At 40.6% G+C, this 26,507-nt stretch overlaps 1 non-coding gene across 1 annotated transcript; it reads right to left on the bottom strand.

Moving 5' to 3' along the window:
* Positions 1-13,050: 13,050 nt before the first annotated feature.
* Positions 13,051-13,154, bottom strand: LOC112793716 (small nucleolar RNA R71). Its single transcript, XR_003198415.1, has one exon. It is a non-coding gene; the product is annotated as a small nucleolar RNA R71 (small nucleolar RNA).
* Positions 13,155-26,507: the final 13,353 nt, after the last annotated feature.

Below are 26,507 nucleotides of genomic sequence, written 5' to 3'. Positions count from 1 at the left end.
GATGCTAAGGAATTGGTGTCAAGGTGCAATGAATGCCAAAGAGCTGGCAATCTACCCAAGAAAAATGAGATGCCACAGTAGTTTATCCAAGAGCTTGAGTTGTTTGATGTATAGGGAATTGACTTCATGGGTCCTATCCCTACCTCATACTCAAACAAGTAAATTCTAGTGGTAGTGGACTATGTGTCTAAGTGGGTGGAGGCCATTGCTGCACCAACAGATGATAACAAGGTAGTCATGAACTTCCTTAGAAGGAACATCTTCAGCCGATTTGGAGTCCCCAGAGCTCTTATTAGCGATGGAGGGAGCCACTTCTGCAGCAGACCATTGGAAGCCCTCCTCTTGAGATATGGAGTAAAACATAAGGTCGCAACACCTTATCACCCTCAAACAAGTGGGCAGACAGAGGTATCCAACAGAGACCTAAAGCGGATCCTAGAGAAAATTTTAGGAGCTTCAAGAAAGGACTCGTCAAAGAGGTTGGACGACGCTCTTTGGGCATATAGGACAGCCTTCAAAACACCAATAGAGATGACCCCCTATCAGCTGGTGTATGGGAAGGCATGTCACCTACCCCTTGAGCTTGCACACAAAGCCTTTTGGGCACTCAAGCTACTAAATTTTAATAGTAAGGCTGCTGGGGAGAAAAGGATCTTGCAATTGCAAGAATTAGAAGAACTCATATCTCAAGCATATGAAAATGCCAAAATCTACAAGGAAAAAGCTAAGAGGTTACATGATCAAAAGATAGCAAGAAGGTGCTACTATACAACTCAAGACTCAAATTCTTCCCAGGGAAACTTAAGTCTCGATGGTCAGGATCTTATACCATCCTTAAAGTATCCCCATATGGTCATGTAGAGCTCATGGAGGATAAAACTTAGAAGGTTGGAAGACTCTTTGAAGGTGCAGAGAGTGAGCTACAACCTCAACTAAAGATGGTGTAATGTCAAGCTAATGACATTAAAGAAGCGTTGGTTGGGAGGCACTCCAACATTCATATCCTTTTGATTTCTTGCTTTCTAGAAGTAGCTTCAGAATTACCAATTTAGATAGTTTAAGTTCTAGTTTAATACTTTTGTTTCTCTTGCTTTCTAAGAGTGGATTGTAAATGGTAGATTAGGTAGTTTAAATATCAATTCCATGTTTGACAGTGAGTAATTCTTCAATTTGTTTTCTTTTCTTTGTTTACTTTTTTTGAAAATGCAAATTGATGAACACACTTATTGATGATGAGTGATTGGGCTGGGAACTAGCTTAAAAGCTAAGTTTGGTGTGGCCACTAACCTACTTATCTAGGCTTACAACCCTTTGAATGAATTAATCTTGAGAGTAAACCCAGAGATTAAGTTTGGTGTGGCCACCACCATATGATGTCCACATAGAGAGCCCATCATGTTCTTAATCTGAATGCATTAAGTAAATTGGTTATGCATACAAGGTCACTTTAATGTGTTCAGAAGGAGTTAAAGAATGTGAAAGAAATGAATTTAATTCACCCTTATGAACACATTAAATACCCAATGATTAATCCAATTTATTAGATGCAACGAAATTAAGTTTGGTGTCCCAAGGGACACTCATCAAATGCATTTCAATTTTATGTTATGAAAAGGAATATAAAGGGGTTCTTTTCTCTTATGGTGTATCGATTTTCACTTTCAGGAGAGAGGATGGGGCCCACATGATTGATAGCTCATCAAGGAAGGAGTCAAAGTGTACTTGCACTTTGGAACTCAACACATGCAGAGAATCAAAAGAAAAGAAAGGTTGGCACCTCTTCTACTTGATTAGGGACAATCAAGTCCTAAGTTTGGTGTTGTAGAGCAAACCTTTACTTTGCTCCCGGTTCTCTACCCCTTCTTCCAAGTTCTTCAACCTTTCACACGTCTTTTCACACCCAATGGCACCACCAAGAGCATCATCATCAATGAAAAGAAATACCAAGGAACTAAATTTAGGATCCTCTGCAAGCTACAATGAATACAAGTTCCTCTCATCATTCAACTAAAACCAATTTTATGGTTGGGTAAGTGAGAGGCAAATCATTCCCGAAGTTGGCTTCCAACTTGGTAGAAATGAGCATTCTGAGATCAGTCGGGAAATCGAAAATAGAGGATGGGCACTCTTGTGCAACCCACCAAGGAAGGTGGTAGAAAGTTTGGTTAGAGAATTCTATGCCAATGCAGTGCCCCAACCTGGTCAACCTTATGGATATCTAAGCTATGTTAGGGGGAAAGCCATTGATTATAGCCCCTCCAACATAGACAGAATGTTAACGGTAAAACAAACAAACTCCACCTGGAGTTATCAAGAAAGGATAAATCAGCAGAACCCAGTATTTGATGAAATCCTCAATAAAATTTGTGTGCTGAATGTACAATGGATCAATGACAAGGATGGGAGACCCAACCAGCTGAGGAAAAGAGATTTGAGCCCCCAAGCTAGAAGGTGGCTATACTTTGGGAGAAGGTCTCTAATTCCCATATCTAACACTTCAGAGGTAACTAGAGAAAGAGCTGTGCTCATATACAACATAATAAAGGGAGAAAATGTCAATATTGGGGAGATGATTGCCAACAACATCAACAAAATACTAAAAAGTACCAAAGATAGCTCAAGGTTGGCATTCTCCAGCATCATTCAAAGGCTATGCGATGAAGCAGGGGTTGAGAAGATTATTGATGAAGTCATGGTGGAGTAAGACAAGCCCATAACCACCAAGAAGATGGCCAAGGTGGTAGCTGTTAACCCACTTCAAAGGGGCAGGGAGCATGGAGCTCATGCTCATGAACCACACGGGAAACCTCAACAAGAAGAAGAGGCTGAAGATCAACCACTTCACCTAGCACTTCAACCACCACCATACCACCATTACCAATAATTTCCTGAAGGTGTCAACTGGGAGCAGTTGCAAGGAGACATACACCAAATGAGAGGAGACATACACACTTGAGAGAGGATGTCAACCAACTCAAACAGCAACAACAACAATGGGACCACATGAATGAGAACATACAATAAATCCAAGGAAGTATGGAGCAATTGAAGGAGCAGCAAGAACAGTTTGACTGGGGTGAAATGCAAGGTGCACTCAACAAAATAGTGGAGCAAAACAAATGGCATCAGAGGAACCTTACTGAGTTTAGGAATCTTTATGATGCTAGGACCATTTCAAGGAGGCAATATGATATCAACACACAAGCGAAGCTGAATCACTTGTGCAACACTGTGGCAGCCTTGAACCCCAGATACCCAACATTCATGCAAGTAATGAAGGAGTTAAGTGCCAGAAAAGAGGAAATTCTGGCTAAGCATAAGGAGGATGAAAGGAACTACATGAGGAGGCTGGGATTTTAGAAGCCCAAGGACACAAAGGCACAAGAAGGATCCTCCAAGAAGAATGGTGATGACTCCTCGCCTTCCAAAAAGAAAGACAATGGAAAAGGGCCAATGGACTGAAGCTGCTCAAGGTTGTTAAGTCCCATGGTTGACATTCCTAAAATTCTAAATTTATGTTTAGTTCTTTTTATGTTTCTATTTGATAATAAGTTGCAATGTTAGGATAGTTTATGATTTTCTGAAATTTTTTTATGAGTCCTTTATGTTTCAAGAAAGAAATTGGATTTTTTTTAAGTTTTACAACCATCAAATAAAAGAAGTAGTTTGTTTCCATAAGAGGCTATGGTGAGTTGTTGCAAAAACAAGAGTAAAAGAGATTAAGACCAAGTAAGGGTGTTCAAAACCAAGAGATAAAGGAACTAAATGCAGGACCATGAATGAATTAAAAAGAAAATGAGTCACGATGAGTAACTAGACTTAGAGGAAGTGACAAGTAAAAGCTAAGGATGTCCCTTGAATATCTATAGAATCAAGAAGTAGGAAGAACCAAAAAGACCCAAGGCTCTGAGCATCATCTACTAGGATAAAAGGAAGCACCCAATTAACTCAAAAGAATTAAAGATCCTAGTAGATGCTTGTGGTGAAGATGTGTCAAGAAGAGAGACCTAGGCAAGTAAATTCTTAGGGGGGTTTTAGCACCTAGCACCTTAAAACCAACTGGTTTGGGAGTGCTAATTGAAAGCCTAAGCTAAAGGGTAGTCTTGAGACAAAACACTTAGTGTTGTGGTCAATTGAAAAGAAAAGAAAAAGAAGCAACTCTTGCTACTTCAAGGTGACAATTAATAAAAAGGGCACCTAAGACAAACTTGAAAAATCCTCAAGAGCCTAGGAGTTCATTGTGGCATTGAAACAACAATACTCATGCATGTCTTAATACTTAGCCTTATTCTTGGTAATGAATGCACTTATTCATGGTTGAAGTCTCAATTCATTTAAGAACAACTCACATTGACTTCCTTAGGACAAGCAAAGCTTAAGTTTGCTGTTGTAATGACTTGCATCATTTACCCTTTTTACCTATGCAAAAGGACCATAAAAAGAGCACATATTCATTGTTTCAATGCAATTTCATGTGCTAAATGATGAGTATTATGGTACATTGCTTTGAAATGGGTTTGTGCTGAATTTCAGGTGAAAAGTGCAACAAAAAGGGAAGAAAACAACAAAACAGAGCTGGGCGTGTGAAACTCGCGTGCCACTTGAAGCAAATGCCATGAAAGTATATGAGCGTGGCACGCCAGGAGCAGGGCGTGGCATGCTGGTACGATTTTCCAGAGAGCAATGCTAGAAGCCACAAGAGGGGCATGGCACGCCAAGATGGGCGTGGAAGGCCAGGACCATCAACCATTATGGGCGTGCCACTTGATGTCGAAGTTGTCGCACGCCAGCTCCCAACCATCACTTGGGCGTGCCACTTGAAGACCCAGACGTGGCTCGCCAATGCTAGAGAAGGCCAAGTAAAGCTGGGCATGTCACTTGATGTCGAAGGCGTGGTATGCCAGCTCCCAACCATCCCTTGGGCGTGCCACTTGAAGACCCAGGCGTGGCACGCCAATGACTAGAGAAGGCAAAGTAGAGCTGGGCATGCCACTTGAGATCGAAGGCGTGGCACGCCAAGCTCTCATCTTTACTTAAGTGTGCCACTTGAGTACCAAGGCGTGGCACACCAACTCTCATTGTTTATCTGGGTGTGCCACTTGAATGCTGGGCGTGGCACGCCAGCTACTGGAACGAAGAGGAACTATGGGTGTGGCACGCCAGACCCTGGGCATGGCACAATAGTTATATTTTCCTGATCGGTGAAGAAGCATGCACAATCAGCGTGGCACGCTAGACCCTGGACGTGGCACGCCAGTTATATTTTCCAGAAAGGGAGATAGGAGGCCAACCATATGGGCGTGCCACTTAGTGCCGAAGGCGTGGCACGCCAGTTATCATTCCTAACTTGGGTGTGCCACTTGAGTCTCAGGCGTGGCACGCCAGCATCGCCAATCAACAAGAAGAAGACTCGGGTGTGCCATTTGAGTTCTGGGCGTGGCACGCCAACGAAGGAACTAAGCACACAAATGGGCGTGCCACGCTAGTTCAACTTTCCAGAAACAAGGAGAAGAAGGAGAAGGCCTGGGCGTGCCACTTGAGCTCGAAGGCGTGGCACGCCAGGGATGCCAATGTTAGGGGCGTGCCACTTGAAGAGTTTGGTGTGGCAGGCCAAGCCAAAATTGGAGCTAGGCGTGGCACGCCACTAAAGCGTCGGTCACACGCCAGCCACTGTAGGTCACGTTTATTGAGTTTTCTTTTTTCCTCCAATTGTAATTTTCTTTTCTTTTTGTATTTTTTAATTCTAGTAGTAGGAGTAGTATAAATAACCCTTGGAAGTACTGAGAAAGGGGTTGTTGTTATTGGAGTTGCGTAGTAGCTTTTGTTGAAAGCATAGTTAGATTTACTTTTCATCTTCTTCCATTTCTTGTACTTTTCCTTTAGCTATAAATAGCTAACTTCCCTCTCATTGAGAGAGGGAGCTCTGTTGTACTTGATGGATTAATGATAGTGAATTTCTTTTTCTCTTCATCTTCTCTTTGATTTGCTAGAAGGAATTTCGTTTTAATGATTAGTGTTCAATCATCTTGGGAAAGAGGTTGAATGAAAATTGGGTTTCATGGGAACTTTGGAAGAGGAAACATGAAACCATGCTTGAAATCCCTTCTCACACTCGAGTAGAATCTGGGTTTTGGTGATTGGATATGGTGACATATAATCCACCCACTACTTGGACCTATAATGATGTGTGGTATAATCAGGGACCAAGCATATCTCTCTTCGTGAGCAATTAGACCAAAGAATTGGCTGATTATTAAGATTTGAAAGATTGAGTCACCAAGGGATTAGGGCTCAATCAACCATGATTGCCAAGAGGTCAATGAGTTGCATGATTGAATATGAGATGAGCTAGATGTAATCCAAAGAGAAGAATATCTCCCAATCTCAATGAATCCCCCTTTTCTTATCTTCTACTTTCTTTATAGCTTCCTTTACAATTATGTCAATCCCCATTCCCATTTACAATTAATTCATTTATGATTCTGCACTTTATATTATTGCCATTTTCTTTTATACACTTTACTGCTTATCTTTACTTTTGAGTCATTTACTTTCCTGTCCATTTACAATTCTGCAATCATACTCTATATTGCTCAGCTTGACTAATTCACCAACTGATTAAAATTACTCAAATCTACCAATCTCTGTGGATACGATCCAACTCCATTGTGGGTTATTACATGACGATAATTTTGGTGCGCTTCCCAAAAGAACGGGTTCATAACCAAAATTTTGAGGGGTGTGAATTCCGACCATCACTTCCAAATATGATAGAATCACCTCCCTCTTCTTCTAGATCCAGGATTTCAAAATCTTCTGGAAATATGAACTTACCCACCTTGACTAAGAGATTCTCAACTACTCCATTGGGGATTACCATTGATCTATCAGCAAGTTGCAGCGACATCCTTGTAGGCTTTACTTCTTCTATGGACAACCTTCTCATCATAGATAAGGGCATTAGATTGATACTTTATCCTAGATCACACAGTGCCTTATCAATGGAAATGTTGCCAATAATACAGGGCAAAAAGAAGCTCCCAGGATCTTTGAGTTTTGGTAGGAGACCCTTCTGAATCACTGCACTGTATTCTTGTGTCAAGATCACAGTCTTTTTTTCATTCCAGTTTCTCTTCTTGTTAATGAGCTCTTTGAGGAATTTCGCATATAGAGGCATCTGCTCCAATGCTTCCACAAGTGGGATGTTGATTTCCAGCTTCTTAAAAACCTCTAGAAACTTGGGAAATTGTTGGTCTTTGAGCTCTCTTTGCAAACTTTGAGGGTATGGTAGAGGAGGGATGTAATGTTTCACCACCTTCCTCTGTTCTTGTGGTTGCTCTTCCATGACTTGCTTTCCGTTCTTTGAAGCTGGTGGCTCATCCTCTTTCTTCTTGGAACTTTCTTAATCCTTTTCCTCTGCTGCCACTTCTTTCTTATTGTTAGCCTTGTTATCCTCTACTGGCTTCTTGTTAGCTTCTTTGTCATTCCCCAAAGTCTTTCCACTTCTCAATTGAATTGCCTTGTATTCTTCTTTTGTATTGGGGAAGGTATCACTTGGGAAAGAGTTAGTGGGCCTTTCAGCTGGCTGTTTGGACAATTGTCCAATTTGTCTCTCCAGATTCCTTAGTGAGGCTTCATGGTTCTTGTTGGCTAATTCCTGGTGCTTTATCATCTTCTCCATCATCATCTACAAATTGGAGATTCTTTGGGACTCTTTTGGTGGTTGTGGGTGAGTGTGTGATGTAGATGGTAGATGGAAATTGTTTTGGTTAGTTGATGGATTATTTGGTGGATAGTAGGTAGATGCAGGATGATTGTTTTGGGGTTTTCTGTATTGATTTTGGTTAGTGTTTTGATGGTTTTGATGGTTTGTGTTTCGGAAGTTGTTCTGGTTGGAGTTTCTTTGCCAAGGTTGCTGGTTCTGGTTCTCTCCCCACTTCAAATTGGGGTGGTTTCTCCAAGATGAGTTGTAAGTGTCTCCATGAAAATCATTCTCTCCAGCTCCTTGATTGTGCAAGTGTTGCACTTGTTCAGGCTACTGTTCCTCATAGCTTTCCTCCTGCTATCCCCACACAACTGGTGGTTGATTAGTTGTGCTTACTGCTACAAGTTGCAAACCATCCATCATTTTTGACATCATTTCAATTTGTTGCTGGAGTTGCTGGTGCATAAACTTGTTTTGAGCCAAGATTGTATCAACTCCTTCAAGCTCAAATACTCCTCTTTTTGGAGCTGCTTACCTTTTAGAGGAGTAAAAATACTCATTATTGGCCACCATGTCTATAAGATCATGTGCCTCTTGAGCAGTTTTCATCATTTGCAAGGATCCTCCTGAAGAATAATCCAAGGCTTTCCTTGAACTCATGGTCAAGCCTTCATAGAAATTCTGCAGCTCCACCCATTCACTGAACATTCCCTCTGGACATCTCCTGATCAAAGCTTTATACCTCTCCCAGGCTTCATACAATGATTCTCCTTCTAACTTTCTAAAATTCTGCACATCAGTTTTCAGCTTAATGACTCTTTGAGGGGGTAGAATTTGGCTAGAAATTTTCTAACCAAATCATCCTAGTTGGTGATGCTTTCTTTAGGGAAGGTTTTTAACCAATGTGTGGCTTTATCTCTCAGTGAGAATGGGAATAACAAAAGCTTATAGATGTTAGGGTGGACTCCATTAGTTTTGACAGTGTTACAAATACTAAAAAACACAGAGAGGTGTTGGTTTGGGTCTTCAGTAGCACTTCCTCCATACTGACAATTATTTTGGACCAGGGTAATCAATTGAGGTTTGAGTTCGAAGTTATTAGCATGGACATTGGGGGTTAAGATACTGCTCCCACAATTTCTTGGGTTGTGGATAGTGTAGGAAGCTAATACTCTTCTGAGAGGTTGGCCATTGTTGTTAGCCACATCTTCAGGTGGATTAGGGAGATTACCCTCCATCTCTTGATCTTCTTCTTCTGATTCTTCTCTAATAACTCCCTTCCCTCTTGCTTCTCTTCTCAATCTCAAGAATGTTCTCTCTAGCTCAGAATAAAAGGAGGTGGATTCACTTCTTCTCCCACCTGGCATACAAACATAAACAAACCAAAACACAAAAGCAGGGCACTCTATTGCTAGAGTGAGGTTATGGTTAATAGAAACAAAAACACAAATAGTTAGTGTGCTTAGCAAAAAGAAAAGAAAATGCTTAATATAGATTATCACCTTACTTAATCATTGTCAATCTTAATCAATCCCCGGTAACTGCGCCAAAAACTTGATGATGGGAAAATGGATTCCACACAAACTAACCGGCAAATGAACCAGGTCACATCAAGTAGTAAAACTCACAAAAGTGAGGTTGATCCCATAGGGATTGATGGATTAAGCAACTTTAGTATGGTGATGAATTTAGTTAAGCTGATAGTTGATGATTTGGGTGGAGTTTGATCAAACAGAATGTAAATTACTATGAATCTAACTTGCAGAATGTAAATCAACTGAAGCTTAAATGGCAAGTAAGATAAATAGCTGAAACTTAAAGTGCAAAAAACTAAAAGAGCTGAAACTTAAATTGCAAGAAATGTAAATAACTGAATCTTAGAGTGCAAGAAAGTAAAATTGCAGAATCTAAATTGCAAGGAAACTTAAATTGCATGAATTATAATGGAAATTGGGTGCAGGGATTTAAACAGCAAGACAAATTAACTGGGAATGTCAATCAAAAAGATCTAAGTGAGGAAAATTAGAGAAAATAATTCATCAGGGATTGGAGATATTGCAATCCTTCATGAATCAATTGAGTCTCAACTTCTTTCTCAATCATTTTGATAGATCCGTGGCAGATTGAAAGTGATTGGATCCCAATTCTTTGGTGACCCAATCTCTCTAATCATAATCAACTTGCCAATTCCTTGATCTAGTGATCATGAGAAGAGGTTAAGTGCTTAACTCTCATCTATAAGTGATGCCAGGGCATCTTGGCCAGTTTCACTGACCTTTTCTTTACTATTTTAGGGTAGTTTCATGCAATTTCTTAGTAAATAAGCAAGTTTTGGGCATATATACACTTACATCTTGATTCGAGCAAACATTGTGAACTTTACATGATTTCATGAGAATTAGGCAGGAATTGAATGATAAAATGGATAATGCATGATCTCATGACTTGGAACAGAGCTTTAATGCACTCTATTTGCTTGATTTCAGGACAAAGGAAGCAAGAAAGAGCCACATTAGCAGCCACGTTAATCTAATTAACGTGATCACTAACGTGGAATGGGAATAAGCTTGCAGCGTTAATGGAAAAAGTGATCGCCAATAACGCCTTCGAAGCCATCATAGCCCACGTTAGTTGCCACATTAATTACATTAATGTGGTAGCTAACGTGGAGGAAAAGGGGAGCTCTAATGTTAGAGGTAAAAGTGGATACCACTAATGTTCCAATAGGGCACACTTAGCCATGTTAAGAGTCACGTTAAGCCAATTAACATGAACTCTAATGTGGGAGGAGAAAGCAATCGCCAACGTTAGTGACACTTACCTTTGTCACTAACGTTGGACTAAGCCAATATTGCCCACGTTAGTGGTCACGTTAAGACCACTAACGTGAAGGGTAACGTGGAGCAAGGAATGATAGGCTAACGTAAGTGACACTCACGTTTGTCACTAACGTTGGAGATGGCAATCACCACCACGTTAGTGGTCACGTTAATGCAATTAACGTGAGGCACTAACGTGGGAAGAAGGGGCGTTTGAAAAGTTAGTGACAAAGGTAAGTGTCACAAATGCTCTTGAAGCTTGGGCATGCCTACGTTAAGGGCCACATTAGTTACACTAACGTGGATCACTAACGTGGGGAAAAGAAGCAAAGAGCAACATTATTGGTAAAGGTGAATGCCAATAACATTTGCGAAGGACTAAGAGGCAACGTTATTGGTAAAGGTGAATGCTAATAACGTTTGCGAACGACTAAGAGGCAACGTTAGTGCCACTAACGTTGAAGTTAACGTAGATCAATATGGTTTGGAGCGTTAGTGAAAAATGTGATCATCACTAAAGTTCTCAAACCCACATTTCCACTTAACGTTAACACCACTAACATCCTAACTAACGTCCACCCATGCCTGACTCACACCTTTTCTGCAAGCAAAGCTGAGCACACTAAAGAATGTAACTGCTTCAACTCAAGATCAAAGGCCGATATCTAAGACTTGAAGAGCTGACTAGAAGATCAAGAAGAGTAGTATATATAGGAGTAGTTTTGAACTAGAGAGAAGCTTGGCATTTTTGAGAACTACACTCTGTATATTTACTTTTCCTGTAATTTCTAGTTTACTGGAGAATGTACTCTTCTCTATCATCTTCCATTTCCAAAGCTATGAACAACTAAACCCCTTTTCATTGGGTTAGGGAGCTCTGTTGTAATTTGATGGATCAATTATAGTTTTCAATCTTCTTCTTCTTTCTTTTCTCTTGATTTACTAGAAAGCTTTCGATCTTAAATCAATTGGTTTGTTGTCTTGGAAAAGAAACTCTCCATAATTGGATCACCTCTGAGCCTTAGAAAAGGGATAAGGAGATCATGCTAGAAATGCTTTCTCATGTTGGACCAAATTGTGTTTTGGACGGATATAGTGGCATATAATCCTCCCAACACTTTGATTTGGAAATACATGTGGTATAATCAGTGACCATACTTCATATCTTCCCATGAGCAATTAAATCAAGGAATTGGGCAATTGTTCAAACTTAAAGAGATTGGGTTGCCAAGGAATTGGATCCAATCATCTAAGATTGCCAAGTAGATCAATGAATGCATTTATTGAGGAAGAGATGCGAATGAACTTAATCCGGAGAATGCAACATCTCCTAAGCCCAATGAATCCCCTACTTCTGATCTTACCCATTCTCTTTACTTTCTGCCATTTATTTTCATGTTCATTTCCCCAAATCCCCATTTAAGATTCTGCAATTTACTTTCTGTAATTAACTTTCCCGCCATTTAACTTTCTGCAATTCTTAACTCAATTTTGGCTCAGCTCAACTAGGACGTTCCTCCAATTAAAGTTGCTCGACCAATCAATCCCTGTGGGATTCGACCTCACTCTATTGTGAGTTTTTACTTGACGACAATTCGGTATACTTGCCGAAGGGAAATATGTTGAGAGACAAGTTTTCGTGCATCAAGTTTATGGCGCCGTTGCCGGGGATTGATTTTGTATCGACAATGATTAAGTTAGAAGATCACTAGATTGAGCATTTTTCTTTTGCTTGTTTATTTTACCTAATCGTTTACCTTCAGTTTCAGTTATCTTCTTCCTCTCCCCCCATCTCCCCTCTTCGTTTTCTTTTCTTTTGTTGTTATTTACAATTTTGTTCACTAATCCACTAACTGTTTGATAATTTGCACCACTCACACTAACAGCCACTTTAACAAGAATAATATCTTCATTTTCTTTCTTGTTGTGTGCTTTCTTAGTTGTATGACAGCGAAAAGAAGTGGAGCTTTAACTTCCTTTGATTCTGAACCTGAGAGGACCTTCCTTATATTAAGGAGGGAAGCAAGAGGGAAAAAATTGTTGGTGCTGAGGAATAGGAAGAGTACTTTGAAACAAACATAGAGGAGAACCTGGAAAACAACCATGAAATTATGGAAGGCCCTGTGAATCATGCTGGGCAAGAGAGAAGAGTTCTATGCTCATACATCAATCCGAACCCAGGAAATTGTGGAATTTGTATCCAAAAGCCAACCATACATGCCAATAACTTTGAATTAAAACCCCAGCTCATCACCCTTGTTCAGAATAACTGTTTATTCAGAGGAAGCGCCCAAGAAGACCCCAATAAACATCTAACCACCTTCCTAAAAATATATGACACTGTGAAGTCTAATGGTGTTCATCCGGATGTCTATAGACTACTTTTGTTCCCTTTTTCACTCCCCTTTTTCACTCAGGGACAAAGCATCTAAATGGCTGGAATCTTTCCCAAAGGAGAGTTTAAAAAATTGGGAAGATGTGGTGAACAAAATTTTGGCAAGATTCTACCCTCCTCAAATAATCAACAGGTTGAGAGCTGAGGTATAAACCTTCAGGCAACAAGATGGTGAAACTCTCTATGAGGCATGGGAGAGGTTTAAGGACTTAACAAGAAGGTGCCCACCAGACATGTTCAATGAATGGGTTCAACTGCACATTTTCTATGAAGGTCTTTCTTATGAATCAAAGAAGGTCGTAGACCATTCATCAGGGGATCTCTAAACAAGAAGAAAACCATTGAAGAAGCCATAGATGTCATTGAGACTGAAGCTGAGAATGCCTACTTCTATGCTTCTGAAAGAAGCAACACTCGAAGAGTGATGGAGCTGAACCATATAAATGCACTCGAAGAGTCTTTCTTACCAAGAAGATGGAAGAGAACCAAGTTGCAGCAGTCATCACTTTATCACCAGCCCAAGAAGGAGTGAATACAGGAGAAGAAGGCGACTAGGAACAAGCCAACTATGTTGGGAACTCACCCAGGCAGACCCATGATCCATACTCCAAAATTTATAATTCTGGTTGGAGGAACCACCCTAATTTTGGGTGGGGAAATCAACAAGACCAAGGCCAAGACCAGAGATGCCACAACCACAATCCCAACAACAATGCAACTCACCAACATCCCTCACAGAGATCATATCAACACCTACCTAACCACCCTTCTCAACATCCATACCAAAACCAACATGACCACTCTCAACCTCCTAATCTTAATCCATCATCACCCACTGAAGATAGACTCTCTAGAATTGAGACTCTACTTGAAGGTATATGTAAAGAAGTCCAAGACAACAGAGTCTTCAAGGATGAAGTGCGAGCCAATATCAAAAACCAGGGAAACACCATCAAGAGGCTGGAGTCCCAAGTGGGATATCTATCTCAACAGTTTACCAAGCCTACTGATAGTTTCCCAAGTAACACAGAGAAGAACCCAAGAGGAGAAACAAAGAAAGTAAGATGGAAAGAATGCAAGATGATCACTATAAGTGATGAGAGGAGTGTGGAAAAAGTAAACACACAAACAGAACACTTTCAAGACACTCCAAAGAAAAAGCATGAAGAGAGCAATCAAGCACCCAATCCCATACACAGGAAGGAGCTAAAAAAAGAGGAGACTCTGAACCCATATGCACCTTTTCCCCAAAGGCTCAAGGGTGGTGTAGCAAGGAGAATGTATTCAAGGTTCCTCGACATGTTTGCATCTCTTCATGTAAACATACCGTTCATTAAGGCTCTCCAGCAGATGCCCTCATACATCAAGTACATAAAGGAGCTGCTGACCAAAAAGAGTTCACTAAAGGGTGGGCAAACAATAGTGACGAATAAGGAGTGCAGTGCTCTAATTCAAACAGAGCCACCTACAAAAAGGAAGGACCCAGGGAGTTTTCACATCCCTTGTGTTATAGGAGAAACAATGATTAATAAGGGACTCTGTGACCTGGGAGCAATCATCAACTTAATGCCTCTATCCCTCATGAAAAAGCTTTAAATCAACGAGCTAACGCCCACGGACATAATCATCAAATTGGCTGACAAAACTCAAAAATAGGCAATAGGAGTGGTTGAAAACGTGTTAGTGAAGGTTGGGAACTACTTCCTTCCCACAGACTTTGTTATCTTGGAGATGGAGGAAAATCACATCCATCCCATCATCCTGGGGAGACCATTCTTAGCCACAGCCAGGGCATTTATAGATGTGGAGCGAGGAGAGCTAATATTGAGGATACATGATAAACAACTCACTTTCAATGTCTTCAAACCCTCACAAGAAGCAGATCATGAAAACAAAGAATCAAGGGAAGAGCACAATAAGGAACTGATGGAAGAGACAAGCACGGAAGCACAAACAATACACCTGAAAATCCCTCTGGTTGACAAGCAATGTGGTCAGAAGGAATAGCAGCCAAGTGTAACCCAAGAGGAGCTAGACCCACCAGAGTCATACGAGACCAGCAACAAAATCTTCTTGGAAAATGAAACCACAAGGAGCAGGGCAACATCAAGGGAAACAAGGAAAAAAGTCCCAAGGGGATGGAGGAACAAGAAGATCCCTACAGAGGATTTTTCTCTAGGAGATGAAGTGATCTCTGCTTATTTTCCACCTATCCCACCTCATCTCCCCACCATCCCATCTCAGCTGCCTCAAGTGTACACCATCAGCAAAATTCTTTCTTTAGAACATGTGGAGCTTCTTAATAAAGTCAATGGAGACAGATTCACTGCAAGAGGGGAAGATTTGAAGCACTACCAACCACCCTGACAAAGGCCAAACGTCAAGCTAATGACGCTAAAGAAGCGCTTCATGGGAGGCATCCCATGTTTTATATCCTTTCAGTAGTTTTAGGATTTTTAAAGTAGCTAATAAAGCAAGGTTCATGAATTCTAAGTCAACTTTGACAAGCACTTAGAAGAATCTCTATATGCAGCATATAGTGAATGACAAGTTTGGTGTTTGATAAACCCATATTTCATGAGATATTTTGTGCTTAATTTGAGTGATTTATACAATCCTTCACCTACTTATTCACATTAATTGCATGGTTTTACTTTCCCTCCCTTATTATGTCATATCGTGAAAAACATGTTTCCTAAGCTTTGAAAATTAATTATTTTAATTACCTTTATTTCCATTCGATGCCATGATTAGTGTGTTGAGTAGTTTCAGAGTTTCTAAGGCAGAATGACTTAAAGGATGAAAAAGGAAACATACCAAAGGGAAAGGAGAAAGCAAAACGGAGCTTTAAGGAAACTGGAATCCATGCGATCGCATGGATGACGCGATCGCGTGCCAAGCACGAATCAGCAGCGACACGGCCGCATGACTGATGCGACCGCGCGCCTCTAGCAGAACGCACATGACGCGGTCGCATGACTGACGCGACCGCATAGCAAGGAAAAGCTCCGAATGACGCGACCGCGTGACCCACGCGGACGCGTGACAGAGGCCACTCACTAGAAAATTACAGAATACGCCCCAGCGAGTTCTAAAGCTCTTTTTGGCCCAAATCCAAGTCCAGAAGGCATAGACCAGAGGTTATGAAGTGGGGGAATGCATCCATTCAAGTGGGCTGGCATAATTCTACTTTTCCATGATTTAGATTTAGTCTAGAGAGAGATTCTCTCTCTCTCTTTTTAGGATTTAGGATTTCTTCTTGTTTTAAGAGTAACTCTGGATCCAGGTTTTAATGTTCTTCTATTTTAGTTCCATAATTATTTATTCCGGCATTTGAATTGATCATTTAATTTTATAATTTAATTTATGAATTATTCCATGTTCCAGATTATTATTTGAATTAATGATATTGAGGTATTTTCAGTTTATTATTGCTCTTGTTAATTTATGATTATCATTGTTTACGAATTGAAGATATTTTATTCCAGCAATTTTACTTTTTCCCCTTTTGGTTCTGATTAAGAATTTAGTAACTCAACAGTTATTAGACTCAACATAATTAATAACCGTTATCTTGCTAATTGAGCTGAACCTGAATAATCCCAACCTTTTCTTCGGAAATAATTAGGATTCAAAGGTCAATTTAATTAGTCCCTTGACTTTCCTTTACCCTGGCAAAGGTTGACCAAGTGGAGTTTAGATTCAGCTTTTATTATAGTTGAGAGATATAACTAAGTTAGACCTCTAAATTCCCTTATCTTGCCAAAAGTTATTTTACAATTATTATTTATTTTTAATTTCCATTTAATTCACTCATCATTTAAATTACTTGCTTCTCACCTTCTAAACCCCGATTACAACCTTTATAACCAATAATAAGAACATACTTCCTCGCAGTTCCTTGAGAAGATGACCCGAGGTTTGAATACTCGATTAACAATTTCTAAAGGGGTTTGTTACTTGTGACACCCAAAATGTTTATATGAAAGGACTTTTGAAGGTTTAGAAACTATACTTGCAACGAGGATTTATCCGCAAATTTCTAGACCACGCAAAAGTTCTCTCATCAAAATGGCGCCGTTGCCGGGGAACTGCTAACGTGTGCCTTATTATTGGTTATTGTAAATATTTTTCTTTTGCTTGTTTATTTATTTTCGTTCTTCCTTTTTTATCTTTATTTGCTACTATGAACTCTCACCCCTCTCGCTTTGAGTTTGGTTCTGATATTGTTAAAGGAAATAGAAGTTACAGTAGGAATGTGCATCAAGGTCAAACCAATCAAGGATGGATGGAACCAAGAGGATCTAATCAACCCTTTTGGCCGCAACACCCTCCGAGATATCCTGGACAAAGACCATTCTACCACGCATACCCAGCTGAAAGACATGGTGGACAACCTTATAACTACCAACAAGCCCCACCCCGTGCATATGAACCGTCCTTTCAACATAACCTCGAACCACCACACTCACAAGCTTCTCGTCACCATTCGCCATCATATGATCCTTCCTTACCCCAATACCAATCCAATCATTCCCAGTCATCACCACTTCCCTATGTACCATGTCTAAGTCCAGCAAACCACGAAGCAGAAGATCGTCTAAAAGAAACAATAACTAAATTTCAAACAACCATTCAACAACTGGAGCACGCACTAATCCAATGGGCCACTAAACGCTCAAATATACAAGGATCAACCACAGTTCCATGTGGACAACCCGATGAAGAGCATAGCATGAAAGAAATACTAGAGACTCCAGTGGACAAGGCAGAGAATGAATTCGTACTAGAACAAGTGGAAGAAGCTGTCATTGTTCAAGAAGAAGAGTTGGTTGAAGATCTAGGCGATGCTGAACTTCCTTGGGAATCCAGAATTGAGGAAAACTCCGTCCAGGATGTTACAGTTGATGCTAAGGAAGATACTGTACAATCTCCAAGGCAAGTCGTTTATGAGGAATCAGACGGAATAATCCAAGAAGCAAATTCCCTTGATGGTGATATTCACAAGTCCAACTCTCTTGGTGATGAACTTGCATCCGCAAGTGAATTCTCTGAGATCGAAGAATCTTCCCCAAGTGAATATGAAGATGATGCGGAGGTAGATTTCTCTCAACCTCCAATCTATGACTTGAGTGATGAGGAAGACACGGAAGACTTTGACCAGGACACACATACAATTGAAGATCTTTGCAAAGAAGTGGAGGAATTCACAGAAGAGCATAAGGGAGTAGAACTTACAGAACCACCAGAAACACCTATCCCAAGGCCACTACCACCTAATACAAGCTTCAAGTGGGTACAATCCTTAACTTACAATTTTACTTATCTACTTGAATATGGTTTACTTGAAACAGATGGCCAGCTTAGAGCTCTCTGCAGCTTTAAGAGTAAGAGGGAAATGGCTCGTACTCAGAGCTGGTGCACAAGGTTCAATAAGGTTCCACGCTTCACCTTGAAGTACACGGATTGGTATCATACTCAATTGCACGGATCATGGAGAATGTTTGGTCACCACGGTGAGATTCTACTTTTTAAACCGCCCGGATAGAGACATGTAGATCAGGACGGAGGCAGATTTAAAAGCAAGGCTTGGAATCCTGGAGTTTATTCTGACATTTGTCGTCCCGGGAGCCGAACAATATATTTAAAGTTGCTCAGAAGCTTCACATGCCTAGTTTGGGACCCTGGAGGCTATTGGCATTCCAAGCACTGGTGGAAATTTTTGGACGAATTTAAACATAAACCACCATAACAGGATACTCTTCCAATGTCCAACTTAAGGACTTTAACTAAAAGTGCTAGGTGGGAGACAACCCACCATGGTATGGTCGCTTCTTTTTTAATTTATTCCTTGTTAATTGCTTTCATTTTTCCTTTTTCATTTTAATTTATTAAACCTGGAATCATGCATAAACATTCATGATAGTCATTGTATTCTGCATTTTTTTCATACATAAAAAAAAAGGGTTGCACGACGCGACCGCATGCCCCATGCGATCGCGTCATATTGCAAAAACACCACCCACGCGACCGCGTGAGGCACGCAGCCGCATGATATATATATCGGTGTAAGGATCCAACGAACAGAAAGTTAGGCTGGAATCGTGCGGCCCTTGTGCGTTTCGCGCAAATTGGCCCACGCGATCGCATGCCCCATGCGATCGCGTCACTTGCACAATACCAACCCTACGCGACCGCGTGACCGACGCGATCGTGTCGCATGGATTGCACATCACCCCAAAAAGAGACAGAGAGTTGCGCTGAAACGGTGCTGGAGTCATGCGTTTAGCACGAAGTCCAGCGACGCGATCGCGAGCCCCACGCGATCGCGTCAACCTTCTTCCCTCCCTCTCATGCGATCGCGCGCCCCACGCGATCGCGTCACTCCCATTTTCGCCCCAACTACGTGACCGCGTACCCCACGCGGCCGCGTGGATTCGAAAGTATAACCCCCTCAGCCACGCGAACCCTATCAGTCGCGCAGCCCCCCACCCCCAATCCTCTTCTCCCTCTCTGCTCCCTCTCCCTCCAACCACCACCCGGCCGCCACCGCCGACCACCCAGAAACCGCCGACCACCCAGAAACCGTCGACCACCCCGTACGCCGCCGCCCCAACAACCTTCCCTCCCTTCTTTTCCCTTCCTCCTCTTCCTCTTCCCTCTTCACTACTGCCACCGCGAGCACTGCCCACCACCGCGCCGGACGCCGCCGCAGCCACTTCTTCCCTGTTCCACCCCTTGCGCTTACCAGGTTCCGCAACACGCAACCATTTTTATCCGTTCGTCATTTTTTCTGTATTTTTTTTCCGTTTCTGTTCATAATTAGGATAGCTAGACTTGCATGTTGTAGTGGATTTTTAGGTTGTTAGGTAGCTTAGGCTGTGATTAGTGGATATAGGTCTATTTCCTTGCACTGTTCTTACTTCTGTTTTATCCTATGTGCAAATCTGTTGCTGCTATATTCATGATTCATCTGCTGCTTTCTGGTATGTTGCTGCTGTTTACATTGAGTTTTTTATGTTTCTTTTATATCTATGTACATGCAGCTTGCTTTCTTTTAATTCATATGAACTGATATGATTGCTGTTTATTTTCCGGGACAATCCAATTTTAGCCGGAATGCTGCCCAAATTTTTTTTTTTGACAATTATTTTCATTCATGTTTTGGTTTGGCATTTCTGAACTCTGTTTTACTCTGCTTTACCCAGCCCATTTCATGAATGCTATGGCAGACTTTCTTATCCTCTTTGATTTCTTGGTTCATAAACTGCATTTTTGATTCACTGATTCCAATTTTTGCTTTTTTTTATTATTTCTATTCGAATCAGCATCACCCTGTTTCTCTTGTTCGACTGTGAGTACTTCTATTCTTACCTGTGAATCACTGTTATATGAAATTTTTCTATGCCACTTACTTGAACCCGCACTTTACTAACTCCCTAATTTTAATTTACTAATTTCTTTTACAAAATTCTAACCATACTAACCCTTTTGATCTCTTTTCTGATTATTTTCACTTTCCTCTAACTTTTTCACTATGGCATATTGATTTTTCTCTTTCCATTTAACATTAATTCACTCACATTTCAATTCCTCATTTTCCTTATTATATTTCTCCGTCCCGCTTTGAGTTTCCTTTGTTTGCATTGCCTATTTGCTTTCCTATTTTATCCATTTCTTGGTTTTCTGTTTTTCAGGATGTCTTCCTCACAAAGGAAAGGTAAAGGCAAGGCTACTGGCAAGCGCAAGCGAGGAGCTTCCTCCCAGTCCATCATTGCTCTAATGCACGATTCCTCATGGCGGGATAAGAACTTCACACAGCAGGAAAAAGCTGACCAGCTGCTCCCTTCGACTGATCCTATAAAATTTGCAAACCGGTACTGTGAGCTGAAGTACCCGACTTTTGCAAACTCCAGAAATCTATACCTGGAACGTTCCTTGAAGATTCCAGAAGCCCTCCAGCAGTACACCACTGAGCAAATCAAGCAACGGGGCTGGTTCTTTCTGGAGAAACCACTGACAGAGGTCAATGCATCTTGGGTCCGGGAATTCTATTGCAACTACTACCTTTCTACCCTTGATGCCGTGAACCTGAGGGGAAAGCAAATTCTGGTCACTGAGGAGGCCATAGAGACCATTTTCCAGCTCCCAGCCAAGTCCGATCAGCCAGATGGTTATGCACAGGCTGAGGAGGACATGAGTCAGATGCAATTTGATTGGGATGCTGTGAAGGCACGGATAGCTCTCGACCCGACAGTTCCTTGGGAGATGGGTCAGAACACTACTATGCCCAGAGGGATCAAGAGAGTGTACTTCAATGATGAGGCTCGGCTATGGCATCAAATCTTGAGCAACTATGTGATGTCGAGTACTCATGAGACTGAGATCCCGGTTGCCATGATTACCCTCCTCTGGTGTGTGCTGGAGGGTAAGGACCTGTACTTGCCTCGTTTTATCCGGCTTTATATGGCTAGGACCCACGTCCGAGGCACCCTCCCCTTTCCTTATCTGGTTACACGGCTAGGCCGTCAGGCTGATGTACCTTGGGAGGATGCCGATGAGCGACCACCAGCAGCGGACTGCAGGAAGATCATCCCGCACAGCAGGAACTTCCTTGCTTTGGGCTACAGACTACCACCTGTCACTGCTACTGATGAGACAGCCCCTCCGTCTGCTGGACCCTCTTCATCCACAGCTGCCCCTGCTTCCACCACTGCACCTCCACCCGCCTCTGAGCCGGTTTATCACATCGTGCACCGTCTATTCCGCCAGCTTGATCAAATAGAGTGCCGTAACAGGCGCCGGTATGAGAGATTGGAGCGCCGCAGCAGGCGACGTTATTCCCATCTGAAGCTGATGATCAGATAGGGCGCCGACATCTCCTCCGAGCCCGACACTCCATCAGATCCATCAAAGGAGGAGGAGGATGAGCACGAGGCGGAACCTCATTCCCAGGCAGAGACTCATTTCCAGGAGGAGAATCATCAGCAGGCAGCCACTGAGCAGGCTGCCCCGCATCAGGAGGCTATGCCCCAGCTTGAGGTTACGGATCCGGAGATCCCACTCCAGTCAGTTCCTCCTCTACAGCAGCCATACTCTCAGCCCACCACCGCCACGGAGACCCCAGCTACCATCCCTCCCAGTGATGACATTCCTTCACACCCGGCTTGATTGAGCATCGGGGACGATGCTTCATTTTAAGTGTGGGGAGGTCGCCATCTCTGGCGTTTATTTCGGTGAACCACTACATACTTTTTCTTTTATTTTGGATATTTTTTTGTATTTTTCTTTTTACTATTATTTTCTGAGTACTTATACATTGTTTTTATGTATTTTTACTCTATTTTCTGCATTTTGCATCTTTAGTTCATATTTTAGCCCTTTAGTTTATTTTAGTTATTTAGTTTAGTTTGCAATTCTGATTTATTAGTGGATTAATTAGTATAGTTTACCCCTTTTTAGCATAAGATAGTACAGTTTAAATAGAAAAATATATAAAGGAAGTAAGCTAGGTAATTGAACATATCAGATTTAAATCCATAAACCTTGTATATAGCATTACATGATGTAGTTAAGCTGACAACATTTTATCAAGGAGGAACATTAAAACTTTAAAAGCTACCCTAAGTAATTTTTTTTATGAGAATAATGAGAATTTTTAACTAAACCTGCATACAATATATAAATGATATATGATGCTTGAGTTAGAGAACACACAGCCTGTGAGTTTTGAGCTTAAATTGTATGGTTGCATTCAAACCATAATTTCATTTCTATGTGTTACATTTCTTTTTATTCTGATGTTCTTTCATTTGCTTTAATCTATATGTCCAATTATAGAATATAGAATAGATACATACCAAGAGAATGATTGAGGCCATCATTTGATTTTAGCTCACTTACCCCCAATTAGCCTACCTTTTACATCACCCTTGTTAGCCCCCTTGAACCTTTTAAAACCCCTTTATTCTATTTAGCCAAATCACTAGCCTTAAGCAGAAAAACAAAAGAAAACCCCAAGTGAATCCTTGGTTAGCTTAAGATAGAAAATCATGAATAGAATTAATTATGGGAAACCTTGTGGGAACATGAGTGATAGAAACAAAGGGTTAGGAAGATTAAAGAAAAAAAAGAAATAAAAATAAATTTGGAAGCATGCTCATGAGAAAATCAAAGTGATTCAACTACCATGTGCATAAAAAAAAATTTCAGCATCTAAATAAAAGGGGATACAAAAAGAAATCCCCCAATGAAAACAATGCACATGGGATAAAATATATATATATATATATATATATATATATATATATATATATATATATATATAAAGTGAAACATGAGCATGTAACAATAAGTGGGAAATATGGAAAAATAGGTAAAGAAGTTTTATCTTGCTAAATATGTATGATGGGTGAGATCTTAGTCTAATTAAGGATTCACTTATTAGCTCACTTGACCATATACATAAATCCTTACCTTTACCTTGGCCCCATTACAACCTTAATTAAAGACCTCATGACTTTTTGGTATGACTATATTTTATAATTGTTGATTGGTTAGATGAAAAACAAAGCTATAAGAAAGTAAGAATAAAAAGAAAAATAGAGTGAATAAACCCAATAAACACTGAGTGACTAGAGAGTAAACACAAAATCCAGTGAGGGTTTAATAACTCATCAACATATATCTGTGCTTCAAATTTACTAATTGTTTTACAAGTTTGTACAATGTTTTCTTTCCCATCTCATTTGCTAAAATGCTTTATTATTTAAGGGTTGGCTATATATATATATATATATATATATATATATATATATATACAACTCCTTGAGAATGTGAATTAACTTAGCTACATGTAAGCTTTATATATGAGTGAATAAATTAGAGTTGCATGATGCATCATTCATTTAGGTAGTTGTATTTAATTTAGATTGCATTGCATTCCATCACTGTAACCTCATTTATTTACCTTGGATTTAGCATGAGGACATGCTAGTGTTTAAGTGTGGGGAGGTTGATAAACCCATATTTCATGAGATATTTTGTGCTTAATTTGAGTGATTTATACAATCCTTCACCTACTTATTCACATTAATTGCATGGTTTTACTTTCCCTCCCTTATTATGTCATATCGTGAAAAACATGTTTCCTAAACTTTGAAAATTAATTATTTTAATTACCTTTATTTCCATTCGATGCCATGATTAGTGTGTTGAGTAGTTTCAGAGTTTCTAAGGCAGAATGACCTAAAGGATGAAAAAGGAAACATACCAAAGGGAAAGGAGAAAGCAAAACGGAACTTTAAGGAAACTGGAATCCATGCGATCGCATGGATGACGCGATCGCGTGCCAAGCACGAATCAGCAGCGACGCGGCCGTATGACTGACGCGACCGTGCGCCTCTAGCAGATCGCACATGACGCGGTCGCATGACTGACGCGACCGCATGGCAAGGAAAAGCTCCGTATGACGCGACCGCATGACCCACGCGGACGCGTGACAGAGGTCACACACCAGAAAATTACAGAATACGCCCTAGCGAGTTCTAACGCTCTTTTTGGCCCAAATCCAAGTCCAGAAGGCATAGACCAGAGGTTATGAAGTGGGGAAATGCATCCATTCAAGTGAGCTGGCATAATTCTACTTTTCCATGATTTAGATTTAGTCTAGAGAGAGATTCTCTCTCTCTCTTTTTAGGATTTAGGATTTCTTCTTGTTTTAAGAGTAAATCTGGATCCAGGTTTTAATGTTCTTCTATTTTAGTTCCATAATTATTTATTTCGGCATTTGAATTGATCATTTACTTTTATAATTTAATTTATGAATTATTCCATGTTCCAGATTATTATTTGAATTAATGATATTGAGGTATTTTCAGTTTATTATTGCTCTAGTTAATTTATGATTATCATTGTTTACGAATTGAAGATATTTTATTCCAGCAATTTTACTTTTTCCCCTTTTGGTTCTAATTAAGAATTTAGTAACTCAACAGTTATTAGACTCAACATAATTAATAACCGTTATCTTGCTAATTGAGCTGAACCTGAATAATCCCAACCTTTTCTTCGGAAATAATTAGGATTCAAAGGTCAATTTAATTAGTCCCTTGACTTTCCTTTACCCTGGCAAAGGTTGACCTAGTGGAGTTTAGATTCAACTTTTATTATAGTTGAGAGAGATAACTAAGTTAGACCTCTAAATTTCCTTATCTTGCCAAAAGTTGTTTTACAATTATTATTTATTTTTAATTGCCATTTAATTCACTCATCATTTAAATTACTTGCTTCTCACCTTCTAAAGCCCGATTACAACCTTTATAACCAATAATAAGAACATACTTCCTCGCAATTCCTTGAGAAGACGACCCGAGGTTTGAATACTCGGTTAACAATTTCTAAAGGGGTTTGTTACTTGTGACACCCAAAACGTTTGTATGAAAGGACTTTTGAAGGTTTAGAAACTATGCTTGCAACGAGGATTTATCTGCAAATTTCTAGACCACGCAAAATTTCTCTCATCAGTGTTCAAGGCACACTAAGAGGGCCTGAACACAATTCATATCATGTCAGTCTTAGAGCCTTAATCAAATCATTTTACACCACATGCTCACAAACTAAGTTTGGTGTCACCAATGTTGCATGAATGAACACTTAGTTGGTCGGTTGGTTTGCATTCATGAATGGCACTTAGTTAGTCAAAAGCAAAAATTAAAAAAAAACAAGTAGATAGCCTCCCATTTTTGTTTTTCTGCCACATTTCAAACTAATCTCTCTTTTCTTTTGTCTTGCAAGGGAATCGAAGGGAATGTTGGAGGGAACTGATGGGATAACATAAGGGGGTGGTTCGGCCACTTCACCAAGGGAACTACACACATGTCTTCAAGGGGAGTACCTTGGGAAGTCTTGCCATGCAACGTTGGAAAAAGGATTGCCTTGGATACCGAACCAATCACGTCATAAAAGTGGTGATCGTCGTGCTCATTCCATACCAAACCCCAACCGTCCACCATTGGATTTTTCTATCAATCCACACCCTTCAATCTCATCATCCTCCTATATAATAAACCCCCACTCTAAACCCTTCCATATGCAAATATCCTTTCAATCCATCTCTCTTCTTTCTTTCAAAACACACACCCAACACCTCTGCCCTCAATACGTTAACACAATCCTCTAAGCTACACCCTATCTTAACCCGACCAGTTTCCATCATCAACCCATACTTCTCAACACCTTCACATATCAATTCTTACTCATGGCATCATCAAGCTCCAAGAGGTGAAAGGGAAAGGAACCGGTGGAGATCAATCCTTTCGATGAAGGGAGATTCAAGACCGCCTTCCATGAGCTCCAATTTGAATGGATAAAACACAAGAAAATATTGTTAGAATTGACATTCCAGTTCAACGATGATGAGTGCCCACAGATTAGAGAGAAGATTGAACATAGGGGTTGGCAAAAGCACACGAACCCAGAAACAAAGATAAATGCAAATCTCATCAAGGAGTTTTATGCCGATGTAGCCAGAGAAGACACTACCAGGGCTTCCACCTTCAAAAGATACGTGAGAAGAACAGAGGTGGAC

This window comes from Arachis hypogaea, chromosome 3 (genome assembly GCF_003086295.3).
Source record: "Arachis hypogaea cultivar Tifrunner chromosome 3, arahy.Tifrunner.gnm2.J5K5, whole genome shotgun sequence".
Taxonomy (NCBI): domain Eukaryota; kingdom Viridiplantae; phylum Streptophyta; class Magnoliopsida; order Fabales; family Fabaceae; genus Arachis; species Arachis hypogaea.
The sequence above is the reverse complement of the archived record's forward strand: the minus strand, read 5'-3'. Positions and strand labels throughout refer to the sequence as shown.